At 38.7% G+C, this 12,322-nt stretch overlaps 1 long non-coding RNA gene across 1 annotated transcript; it reads right to left on the bottom strand.

Moving 5' to 3' along the window:
- Positions 1 to 299: 299 nt before the first annotated feature.
- LOC109383876 (uncharacterized) lies at positions 300 to 9,083 on the bottom strand. Its single transcript, XR_002124309.1, has 4 exons — positions 8,883 to 9,083; positions 8,256 to 8,368; positions 7,252 to 7,389; positions 300 to 483 (listed from the first exon to the last, which is right to left on the bottom strand). It is a non-coding gene; the product is annotated as an uncharacterized LOC109383876 (long non-coding RNA).
- Positions 9,084 to 12,322: the final 3,239 nt, after the last annotated feature.

The raw sequence follows: 12,322 nt of genomic DNA, 5'->3' as shown, positions 1-12,322 counted from the left end.
CGGAACCAAAATAGGGCAAGTGGGACCAGAACAGTCAAGACAAATGTGAGAGGCATTTTTGTTGAACAAGTCAAGAGGGTGATGTGTCCTTTACTCACAGAAAAGAACTTAACCTGTCTGGTTCACCTCAACACATAGCAACCAACATACAAAACAAAACAAAACAAAAAAACAGATTTGTACACAGCTAGACAGTACATTCATTTTTTTTTAATTTTTAATTAAATACATTGGGGTGACAATGGTTAGTAAAATTACATAGGTTTCAGGTGTACAATTCTATAATACATCATCTATATATCACATTGTGTGTTCACCACCCAGAGTCAGTTCTCCTTCCATCACCATATATCTGACAGTACATTCATTCTTATGGTACACTTTTGTGGGGTTTGCAACACTCTAGCAACTAGAAAGGTTTATAACCTTTCTAATATAAGGCTTATACTTTATCATCACTCTGAAGGGCTTTGAATGGTGACCCTGGAAACATAAAAAAAAAAAAAGAGGGAGTTAATAATGGGTAGTAGCAAGCGTGCACATTCCTTGAGAAGTAACTATTACTTCTGAACTATCCATGGAGTTGGGTTGACCCTGTAATCATTATTGCAGAGTAGCCTGTGAGAACTATTATTATCGCTATTTTACAGATGAGAATATAAAGGTAGAAAATGAAAATTTCATAAGCTCTCTTTACAAATCCTGCCCATCCTTTCAGTCTGAGCTCGAATGTCATCTCTTCCCTGAAGACGTTGCAGAGCCTGGCAGCAGTCTGAGCTCCCTGAACATTTGTTCTTAGTCTTTCATGATATTCAGAGCTTGTATTAGAGTCATCTCTGTACATGTCTTATCTCATTGATTCAATCATGTTTCTTTAAGATAAAGGCTATTGTTGCATTCATTTCTGTATTCCCCTTAGAGCATTGTCCTAGTGCCTGGCACATAGTAGGGGGCTCAATGAATGTTTGTCGAATTGATTGAAGTGTGGACACAAATGAGCCCTAGGCCGCTATGGTATGTTTATTTGAATGTGTAATTGGTAGTTTCCCCATGGATCCCTTGAAGAGTGTGTTCAGACCTTAGCAGCACTTTGAAGCTCTGGTGCATTTAATTAAATGCGTAATCTTTTTAGAGTTCTTGTACCAAGAAGATAGATTGCATACTTTAATGTACATTCCAAAAAAGGCCTTATGCCTCAATTTAAGCGTTCAGTTAACAAAGACACCAAAGATGACAAATAACTGGGGTTCAAAGTATTAAGCAATTGCAGTCTCACTAAAATAAGGGATTTTTAAGGTCTCCTATTCCTCCCCCCTCCCCCCACTTTTGATCAGAAAGAATCCCTTCCTAGATAGTTCCACATGGTTCAATTTTTCTTCTTATTGTTTTTACTTCATGTAAGAATTTTTTTAAAAATTCTGGAGCCTGGTTCTCTGAACAGTAGTTTATCAACAGGACTTGTTTTAAGCCACAGAGAGTTTACATAGGATAGAGCCAGGACGGTGAGGGTGTCTTGCAGACAAATGTATGGCTGCCGCCTCGTGTGCTGATGCTACTGTGGGGTCCCTGGGCTCCCCGGTCCTCTGTAAAGCCGTAACTATCACATAGCCTTCCAGCTGCCAGAATTTTCTAGGCTTTGGGATACAGTAATTTGGTTTCCTCAGAGGCATTGTGGTATTAGGGCACTGTGTCTCAAGCAAGGCTGAGCCTAAGACTGACTTAGGGTGCTTGTAAAAAATTGTATTCACAGGCTCCATCCTAGAAACTACTTCTAGAAGCATTGGGGGAGGGGTCAGGAATATCTGCTTTTTACCACAGGTTAAATCTTATTATCAGGCGAAGTGAGACACTTTTATATAGTGGCTTGAAATAACTGGCTCTAGTAGCTTTCACTTACTGGCTATGTGAATCTTAAACAAGTTACTTGCCCTCTCTAGTTTCCTCAACTATAGAATGGGGGTAATTTTAGTATCTACCTTTTATTAAGATTGCAGAGAGAATTAAAGTAAAGATAATGTATGCTAAATGCTTAGCATAGTGTCTGGGACATAGTAAGTACTCAATAAATGTCCAGATATAATGAACTCTCCCCTCTTATTATATTGGCAGTCTTGCCTTCTAGAAGATGTTGTACATCTGTAGGTCACTTTATCCAGGAAGTCTTCCTGTCTTATTAGAAGAGATTCTCTGAGGTCCCGTCCTTACTAAACCTGTAGTGTGTCTCCTAGGAGATCATAGTATTTTAGATTTGGAAAGGACCTACAGGTGTATAATCCAACACCCTAATGTCATTTGCTTATTTTTGGTCTATTCCTTATTCATTTTCAGTTAACTCCCTATTCATGTGTAGTTGTAGATGACCCTTCTAGGGCCACTCCCTCCTACCTTCCACTTAGACTGGGCAACCTAGATGACCTCCCATACGGGTCCAGGATCCTTCTCATTCCCAGAAAATGCCCGTGCTCTGCTTATTCCTTTGATGGTTATAGAGTTTGCCCTCCATCAAACATCTTTTCATGGCAGCTCTGCTTCCCCCAGCCCAAAGAAACTCTATGAACGCTAGTCCTGAATTTGAAAAACAACCATGTTTTCCTCGCTACTAGCAATCTAACAGCCAAACTTATTAAATTTTTGTTACATGTTTGTCTAGTTTTCTGTCTGCTTATCTGAATCAGTGTTGTCTCTATTAGGTGTATATTCCTGAAAGTCAGGGATTTTAATTTTTTTCTATTGTCTTATGGAAAAATTCTGCACAATTACATAATGAATTCACAAAAAATATGATGCTGATGGTGGTAAATACAATGGAGTATATAAACTGACTTAGACTATTATAGTCTTTGTTTCAGTAAGATTCTTTAATCCTATGGTATATTTGCCTTATTCCTTTTTAATTTAAAAACAATTTAATGCACAATCTTTGTCTCTGCATTTCTCCAATTTTAAGAATCACTTCCTTGTGTGTGCTAATTTGTCAAGCAAAACTTTAACAAACATCTCCTGGAAACTTAGAATACAGAATTTTGAGGCACTCATTTGCTTTTCTTGGCATTTACTTCCCTAAAGAAGTCAAAAAATTATTGAAGCATGACTTTTTCATTCCAGAAACTGCATTGGCTATCCTTAATCAAGCTGTGCTTTTCTCAGTGTTCCCCATTTAATCTCCTAAAATACTTCCTAAGACTTTGCCCCCCACAATGGAATCAAAACTAAATGGTCTGTAATTTCCTCAAGTGTTCCCAGATCCTGTTGTAAATAATGACATTGTGCTGGCCACTTTCCAGTCTGAATGAAGTGACCTTGTAAAAATGTCTGCTCACTCTTCTATAATGTCTTTTTCTACTTTCTGTAGGGCTCTTAGATACAGCTTGGCAAACAATACCTATTCCAAGAAACACCATTCTTCACCTCAGTCATGTTATTTCCTTCATATAGGCAGTACTGTATCCAGCGCTAAAGGACTTATGTTTAAAAGTTAATTAATATTTTAAAATAAGGAATTATAGGTGCACTGTGGCAGAAGGCCAGACTGGATGACCTATAAATATCTGAATTGACAGAAAGAAAACCTATTGTGGTTTTGTAAACTCTTTAAGAAAATGCTGAACTTCCATTCAGTCATTAGGTAGCTTTTATTGTTATCATGTTCAATACCTTTTCTATAGAAAAGAAATCATTTCCTACTTTATAATACAAAAACCTTTAAAAATTAGTTATTCCAAGCTGGCAGTTAGAAAAGGAATATTTCACCGTATTGGTAAAGATAGATGTTCTTTCTGAGCAATTATGTTGCATTCAAATGAGAAATATGTGATGTTCTGGTTGTCCCAATGATTGCCCTTCCACACACACCCCCCCCATCAAAAAAAAAAAAGAAAGAAAAGAAAGAAAAAGAATCAGGACATCTGGCAAAGCCTAGGGTAAAGCAGCTAAACTCACTGAAGGGACAGAGTACTTCTCACATGAAGACAGGCTAAAAATACAAAAACCTATTAGTGTGAAATAACAAAAGCTGAAAGGGGGGAAGTAACTGGGACCTCTGAATCCCCAGCTATGTGGGACCACCAGCTAGACAAGCTAATTAAAATTAGCGACCCCATTTTTGTTTATGGCCTACATGTGCATATGAGTTTTATAAATTAGATACAAATACTACAGCTAAGAGTAGCTAAATCAATGGAGATATTGGTACTTTTCCACCCAATGGCAGTGATTTTATTATTTTCTTTAAGAAAAACTAGAGGGTAATAAATCTATGAGAGCATTTTGAAGTTGAGGAATCAAATCAAGATTTAAAGACAGTTTAAGGAGTTGTAAAGCTGACAAATAAGCCGGCAGATTTTTTTTTTCCTCACAAAATAGGAGCAAAATTACAATTATTTAAAATTTGGTAGTTTGGTTCTGGTTTTGAGTAAAACGATTGCTTTTGCTTGTGCTTTCATGACTATAAACATGACATGGCTCGGTGGGGGTCAGTGTGTGTTCACCTACCTTCCCTCAGCGTTGTTCAGCTCTATCGGACACCTACAGCACAGCATGCTCCTTTGTAGGAGATTGGCAGCAAGGTCCTTTTTAATTAACTAATTAGATGACTCATCATCCACCTAAATTAGCATTATTAGGTCTTTTATAATGATTGTTGAAGCATTGTAAATTAATTTTCTTATTGGCTATGTCCATACTGCCATCACAGTATGAAGAGATAATGCCACGCACAGTAGGAAATCTCTATCGCCTGAAAATGAACATGGTCATCCTTGGATCACCAATTAGGAAACCTATTGTGTAGCAAAAACATCATTTCTATGCTGTAATATGATCAAATAACCATTAATTATCTTCACTAGTGAGAATTACCTTCTTTGTTGGAGAAGTATTGCATTCCATATTACAGTTCAAAAATGTCAGGAGAAACCAGCAACAAAAACATCAATTTCTAAAAATGATACATGTAACCCAAATCATATTAACCCAACATGCAACATGTCAGGTTAAATTAGCATAAGCTTTGTTACTGAGCCTGAATAACATAGCTTACCTCTTAGCCTTTAGATGTATTGATTAAATAGGTCACCATCACCTGCCTATGAACACAAATATAATCAAACTGCACTGTTCTCTGCAGAACTGAATGGCAAAAAACCCTGATAAGTATCCAATCCAGATTCACGGTAACTGAAAGCCTGTTTCCTTGCCTAATACAGAGATGACAGAATGAAGATAAGCAAGTCCCTGGAGGCTGTCCTTACAGCTGGTGTGTGTTTGTGTGTGTGTGTGTGTGTGTGTGTGTGTGTGTGTGTGTAAATATGCGTGCTTCCTAAGACCAGGGTCCAAGAACTTTCATGAGATTCTCAAGGGGATCTGTGACAGACCCTCACCACCTCAAAAGGCTCATGTACAATCAGCCACTGTGGAGCAGACCACTCGTGTGTGATTGCACTGCTCAGCAGCCATGAACCAACCTGAGTGCCAACATGAGGCCTCAGGATTGCTCAGCATGGCCATGACAGCCTCACTAGGCAGGGGTATGGTGTGATGGTCAAGAGGGGGAGCCCTGGATTAGGTTTTTGGGGTTTTGTCCCAACCCTTACCCTTTACAAGATGTGTAAAGGCAAGGTACCCTAACTTTTCTGTGGCTCAGTTTGGCTCATCTTTCAAATATTATTCACCTCAAAAGTTTGTTGTGGCTTTATATAGTATCAGGGAGTTTCTGGTGATCCAAACATCAGGAACCATAAAACGAAAGACTAATAAATTTGACTACCCAGAAATTAAAGTCACTACAGGACTATAATTATCATAGACAAAAATAGCATAAAATGATATATTTACTTTAAAATAACCCAGTAAGGCAAAGGGAGAGAAGTAATGCAGGGAGGGGTGGTAATAAATGAATTAAATTTGTCTACATATTGATAATGCTGGGTATTTATGTAGTCCATAAAAGCTTGTTAACCTATTATTCTGTTTTTGTATATGTTTGAAATTTTCTGAGATAAAATATTTGTAAAAAATAAAAACATAAAAATGCCATAGATAATATCAGAAGAATGTGACAATTTAAAGGAAAAAAAATACTAGTACTACATATAATACTAAGGGGTTAATTCCCCTAATATATAAAGAGGCCATACAAATCAATAAAAAAAAGACCAGGAAAGCAACATTTTAAAAAAAGAAAATGAACACAGTACAGGAAAAAGGAAAAATACATCAAATAATGTTTAGTTTATTTTATAAAATATCTTATATATTATTTATTTTAAATTATATTAAACTTTAAATTTTAATTAATTTCAATAAACATTTATTATACATTTTATTTATATTTTTATGAAATAAAATTGTATTAAGTTTAAGATATATCAAGTAATGCTCATTTTATTCATCATAGGAAAAATACAAATTAAAACAACAGTGAAAATTCATTTTTGACCTATCAAATAAGCAAAGATCAGAAGGTTTGATAATACATTGTGGGAAAGAGTACAAAGAACTATAACTTTTTTGGAGAGCAATTTTACAATACCTGAGAAAAGTAAAAATTCACATTCCTTTTTTCAATTCCACTTCTAGGAATTAGCTTACAGATATACTCACAAATGAATTGAAAGCGAAACATATAAGGATATTCAATATAGTTGATTGTAATAGCAAAAGACTTGCATCACTCTCAATGTCTATTAGGAAGGAACTGGTTAAATGGGTTATAACACATCCATATAATGGAATACTAAGAGGCAGGTAAAAAGAATGAGGCAGCTCCAAAATATGAGTCAATGTCTAACACATTGAAAATGAAAAACACAAGGAGTACATTAGTACATGACATTTGTGTAAAAAAAAGTACATATATGCTTCCAAATCCATATAATAGAAATCTTTAGAAGGATATACAAAAAAAAAAACCCAGTAGCAATGGTTGCCTCAGGAGAGTAGGAAAGAGGTAGAGGAAGATATATATAGGAGCGAGTCTTACTCTTCACTGTATGCCCTTCTGTTTCTTTAAACATTTTTTTATCATGTGCATATATTAACCATTTAAATGTATTTTTTACATCAAAGTGTTTAGAATTACGTTGGAATGTACTAAATGCTCAATAAATGTTATGTACTCTTGTATTTTACTTCACTGTTACTCTATTTCAGGCCTTATCTTCAGACCACTGCAATACAAAGTGAACAAAACCAGTCCCCAAAGATGCCTTATGCTTTGCTATATTCATGTGCTACTTATATTTATGTGCTTACCTCCTCTTAGAAGGTCCCTTTTCCATCTTTACCTGTTGAAATTCTACTTATCCTTCAATTTCCCGTTCCTCCTGAATTATACACTGGCTGTGTAATCTTGAGAAATTGATGTAACTGCTTAAGCCTCATTTTTCACATCTATTAAATGGGAGGTAATAATAGAAATTATAAGGAATAAATGTGGTAAGGCAAGTAATTCTGCTCATGTATTTGTCCAACATATAGTTCTCGATCACCTATTTTGTACAGGCACTATAATATGCACTAGGGCTCAAACCATGAAAAAAACTGACAATATCTCTGCCCTCCCGAAGCTCCCAGCCTAGAAAGGAAATTTCCATACTGTTGGTAGATGCTATGGCAAGTGTGAGCACAGAGTATGGAAGTACAGAGAAGGGGTACCTACCCAAAACAGGCAAACCCTCAGGAGAGAAATAGTTGACTTGGGAAGGAAAGTTGGACACAAAATCCGATTTTAACTTTGAGTGACACAAAAGTTATAGGCAGAGAGCAGCAGAGAATTTACACATTAGTTTTGATGCCTGTGGTTCCTGTGACCATCTTGGGTCATGGGTCCCTGTGCTTCTGATAAAGGCAATCCACAGAAGGCAGCCAGTGTTCCTCCTGCCCTCAGCCCTGAAAGCTCTCAAGGAAGTAGTCTTCCTGCTCCCCCAAGCCTATCAGTCTCCGTGAAACCAAGCCCTCCAGACTAGAACATAGAAAAACAAAACTCTTTACTGAAGGCAATTTTCTAAATGGTGTTGCAGGGAGAAATAACAGTTCAATTTAGATGTTTCCTTGTACCAACCAAGGGACAGGACCTTCCAGAATTAGGAACACCCAAGGATAGTGCCTCCAATTGCCCCCTTCTGCTAGAGGTGCTCTCCCCACCTGAGTTATCTCTCCTCCCTCTGGTCACCCCACCCAGCCCCCATCTCAAACCTCTCGTCAAGTCTCCCAGGTAAGTGACCCCACAGCTCACTTTGGGTCCACTCCTCCCTCACCTTTCAGGAGGAATCTTCTTCCTCTGGCTCCTTACGGCACTTGAAAACTCAAGCAAAGCCTCAGGTGAAGTTCTCCACTCAGTCCACAGTCTCCAGAGGAATATTTTTGTTCCCTGAAGAAAATCTAATCAGAGTATAGCTTCCCCACTGATAAGACATGTGTCACCAGTGAAGTAAGTGCGGCTTGTAATAAGAGTTATTTACTTTATTAGTCTAATTCTCCATAAAGGAAAGAATACTTCCGCTATTTGCCTGACTTTGGCTTTGATTTTTAGGGACCACCACTACCATCAACCCCTGCTATCATTATGCTGAGAAACATTTTCTTCTTACAACTGAGGCCTGACAGCTTTACAAAAGCAACCACTTGAGCTAGTTGGAAGAATGGATGCTAGTTCCAATAAGATCCTTTTGACTCTACATATCCTTTGGATGGAGGAAGAGAGAAAGTTTTGCCAGTTCACACGGCCACAGTTGAATAATTTCTCTTTCGAGAATTAAATTTGGTTTGCCTTTTTCGGGGGGAAAGACGCACATACACACACACACACACACACACACACACACACACACACACACACACACACCAAAACAAAAACAAAACAAAGCAAAAAAAAAAATACCCACCTCTGAGCCAAAAATAGAACTCTATAATTCTCCAAAAAATCTTAGAGTAAGCCCTGGTGTCTTCACATGGCCTTGCTGCAACCATGCCCAGCTGAAACGGTAGGCAAGAGAGGTTTTCATTAGTTTTGATCAAGTAGCCATTAATTGTAGATATGATCAGATTCAACAGCACACAGAATCCCATAGTGTCCCAGTGGCACCTGCCAGACACACCCCTAGGCTCCAGTCTGCCTTTTACAGAAGGGTGAAGCCCAAAGCCTCAAGCCCAAAGCCTCTCTGAGCATGTGCAAGGCAACAGATTTATGCTGCCCTCTACTGGTGAACAGCTCTACTGCAAATTTTTTACAAGGAAACAGGACCTGGGCAGGTTGACTACTATCCCATTCCACACCCCATTTCCTAGCATCCTCAAAGAGAAATAACCAACTAAACTTAGAAGTTGAAGGTCGTCAGACTGAGGTAAGAGTGGAGTGGATGAGAATATAGTCCAGGAGAAGCAGAAAGACCACAAACCAGGGGTATGTCACCATTAATATCCAGTATAGCCCACAGAGTTATCTGTGTGTTTGCCTTGTGGAGGGAAATTTTCATTCGGACTCTCTTGTGACATTTGAGTTGCTTAGTACTGAATGCATTCTGTGATGTATTCAGAAAATGCATTTCACTAATGCTTCCCTAATTCATGGGGGCTACTGTTTTACCAGTCACCCTGATCCTTAATCAGTGGAGTTGTATAGCATGTAGATAGTCTGTAAAAGTGCTTAATAAAAATCATTTAATTCTAAATTACATGAGTGCACTTAACCCTAAAGATATTAAAACTGATTGTTTGATGTATTGCCATGAGTAAGTAGAAATTCAAAAATAAAAGCTTCCTGCACTTAAATCAAAGAGCACCGAGCTCATAGCCACTCGGAACAAGCACATGCATCAGTGTCATGAAGCTGGGCTATGATAAACTAACCCATTTTAGGCTTTTAAACTGTAAATATGAAGTACTTGAATTTGATCAGTGATGAGATACATAAGTGAGTTTTTCCAAGCAAAGTACTGTGTGACCTGATAGCCTGTTAGAAGCCTGTGGAGATCACCTGTCACTTATTTGCAGACTTGGTGGGAGCAGCGGTGGGGCCAGCCACTGGTGTTTGGCAGGGCTAAGATGAGGTGATAGTCTAGACTCTAGCCTAGAGGCAAGTCTGGAGAGAGCAAATAGAAGAGAGCGGGTATTTTCATTAACTGCATTTTTACCCTTAAGTTTTCATTGTTAACTGCATTTATGCTTGTTTAACTTGCTTACTACCTACAGCCCTCAGCACAATACCATGCCTGTGAGGAAACTTAAATCAATCTTGATTATGGAATCAGAACCAATTTTGGAGGGATATGCCTGTCAAATTTGCATTCATCTCTTGACTAATCCTCTAGGAATTTGAACACTTTTGACTCTAATGGTCTGGTTTATGTGATGCTATCAATATAGCGAACAAACATGATGTTCTGTGGGACAACCTTATTTTCTAGGTACCTCCAGACTATGTTATGATAGCAGGTGGGAGAGGTAATGTAGCTCTGGCCCAAGGATGTAAATGTGCACCATTATCTGCTCCACCTGAGTGCACACTGTTTGTGTGTGTGTGTGTGTGTGTGTGTGTGTGTGTGTGTGTGTGTGCGCGCGCGCGCGCGTGCGCGCACACCACTTTGATCCCCCTACCCAGATCACTGACTTCATGCCGTGAACCCAAGACTGTGTTTACCTCCCTAACAAGGACACTACATCTGGCACAGCAGCTGCAGTTGGCACACTATTTGGTTGAGCTTGCCATAGTCCACTGTCATCTTCTAGAATTCACCCACTTTTTGTATTGAGCCAGATTTGGGTATTAAATGGGGATATGATGGGAACCACTACCCTGCATCCTTTATGTCTTAAAGTGTGACACTAATCCCTGACATTCTCCCCAGGATGTGCTAATGCTATTGGTTAATAGTGAGGAAGCAGGTTCACAGGGGCTTCCACTTGGCCTTCCCAACTCTGGTAGATGTTACTACACAGAATTAACCAAAGTGAAGGTTCTTCGCACTCCCAAATATGGTAATTACAAATAAACATTGAAAGACTCGCAAAATGACCACCAGCTTGATCTCAGTTCCAGTGGTCCTAGAATGAGCTAGTCGGGACCCGTTTTTTGTCTGGTCTTAACACATTCCCCAATAATAAGAAGGCTGTTCAAACACTTCAGGTCCTCAGTTATCAGTGTCAACTCAAACCCTGTGTCCAACTGTTGTCGAAATCTCTGGGCACTCTCCATTATCCACTCTACAATTACCTGAGTAAATGCCCATCGGTGCCCCTGGGGAAGGACTAAGGAAATCATTACTATACAGAAGGCGTCAAAAAACGTATGCACATTTTAAGAAAGGAAAATTGTATTAAAATTATAATACTCAATATATACCAATAACAAAAGATTAATGAATACAAGTCATGTTTGACTTCTGCAATTACAAGAGGTGCTCAAACTGGTTACCATCAGCGTCCAGACACTTCTGATTATGGTGAACTACTGCTTGAGCAACGTTGACCAAAGTGTCCACTTGTATACATTTTTTTTTGGCATCTCTGGTTTATACCAGCCATGATGCCACATGTTCATAGCTTCTCATTCAGTGAATGGATTCAGGGTCTGAGAACTGACTCAGATCCAAAAACTAGGCAGAAGATCAAGGATTTTTGTTAATTTAATTTTTTATTGGGGTGGCTACTCTTAGCTTCTGGATCATTCATCCTTGATTTCTCTTAAGTGTATAAATCAAGCAATACCCTTGTCAGCTGCCCATCTATCCTGCCCCTTGGGAACACTATGTGCTGTTAACCATCTCCATAGCTCTCTGAATGTCAGACCATGCTGGCTGCCACTCCAACATGACTGCTCATTACAAGAGCTGTGTTCATCTTGCTTTGACAGTTAAGTGCTACCATGTAGCCTCTATATTTTTAGGATATTATCAGCCCCATTCTTTTATTACCAGTTTTGTAATGAAGTTCTCACTACGAGCCATGGCATACAGAGGACAGACATCACTGAACTTAATGCTGGTGGTCTCCTCGCTAGCACATTCCTTATCACATTGGTAAACAGAGTGTACTCCAGGCCCTGTCTATCTGTGCTTATTTCCAGGCTTACGTAGTATATCTGTCCTGACATGTGCATTCTTTGTGTCTTTTGAGTCCATCTGTCAGACTTCTTACTTAATGTGGGCTATTGCCTTTTCCAAGCTTCCTATAGCATATTAGTACTGTCTCCTGGGGTCCTTGCCTGTGTTCCAGGCGAGTGTTCTCATACTGATTTATCTCCTTTATCCAACTTTACATCTCACCCCCTTTTATTCAGAATCTTTAGGGTTAAATCCCATAATACTGTCCTGGCTTCTTCAATGCA

Source organism: Hipposideros armiger, unplaced genomic scaffold (assembly GCF_001890085.2).
Source record: "Hipposideros armiger isolate ML-2016 unplaced genomic scaffold, ASM189008v1 scaffold_90, whole genome shotgun sequence".
NCBI lineage: Eukaryota > Metazoa > Chordata > Mammalia > Chiroptera > Hipposideridae > Hipposideros > Hipposideros armiger.
The sequence above is the reverse complement of the archived record's forward strand: the minus strand, read 5'-3'. Positions and strand labels throughout refer to the sequence as shown.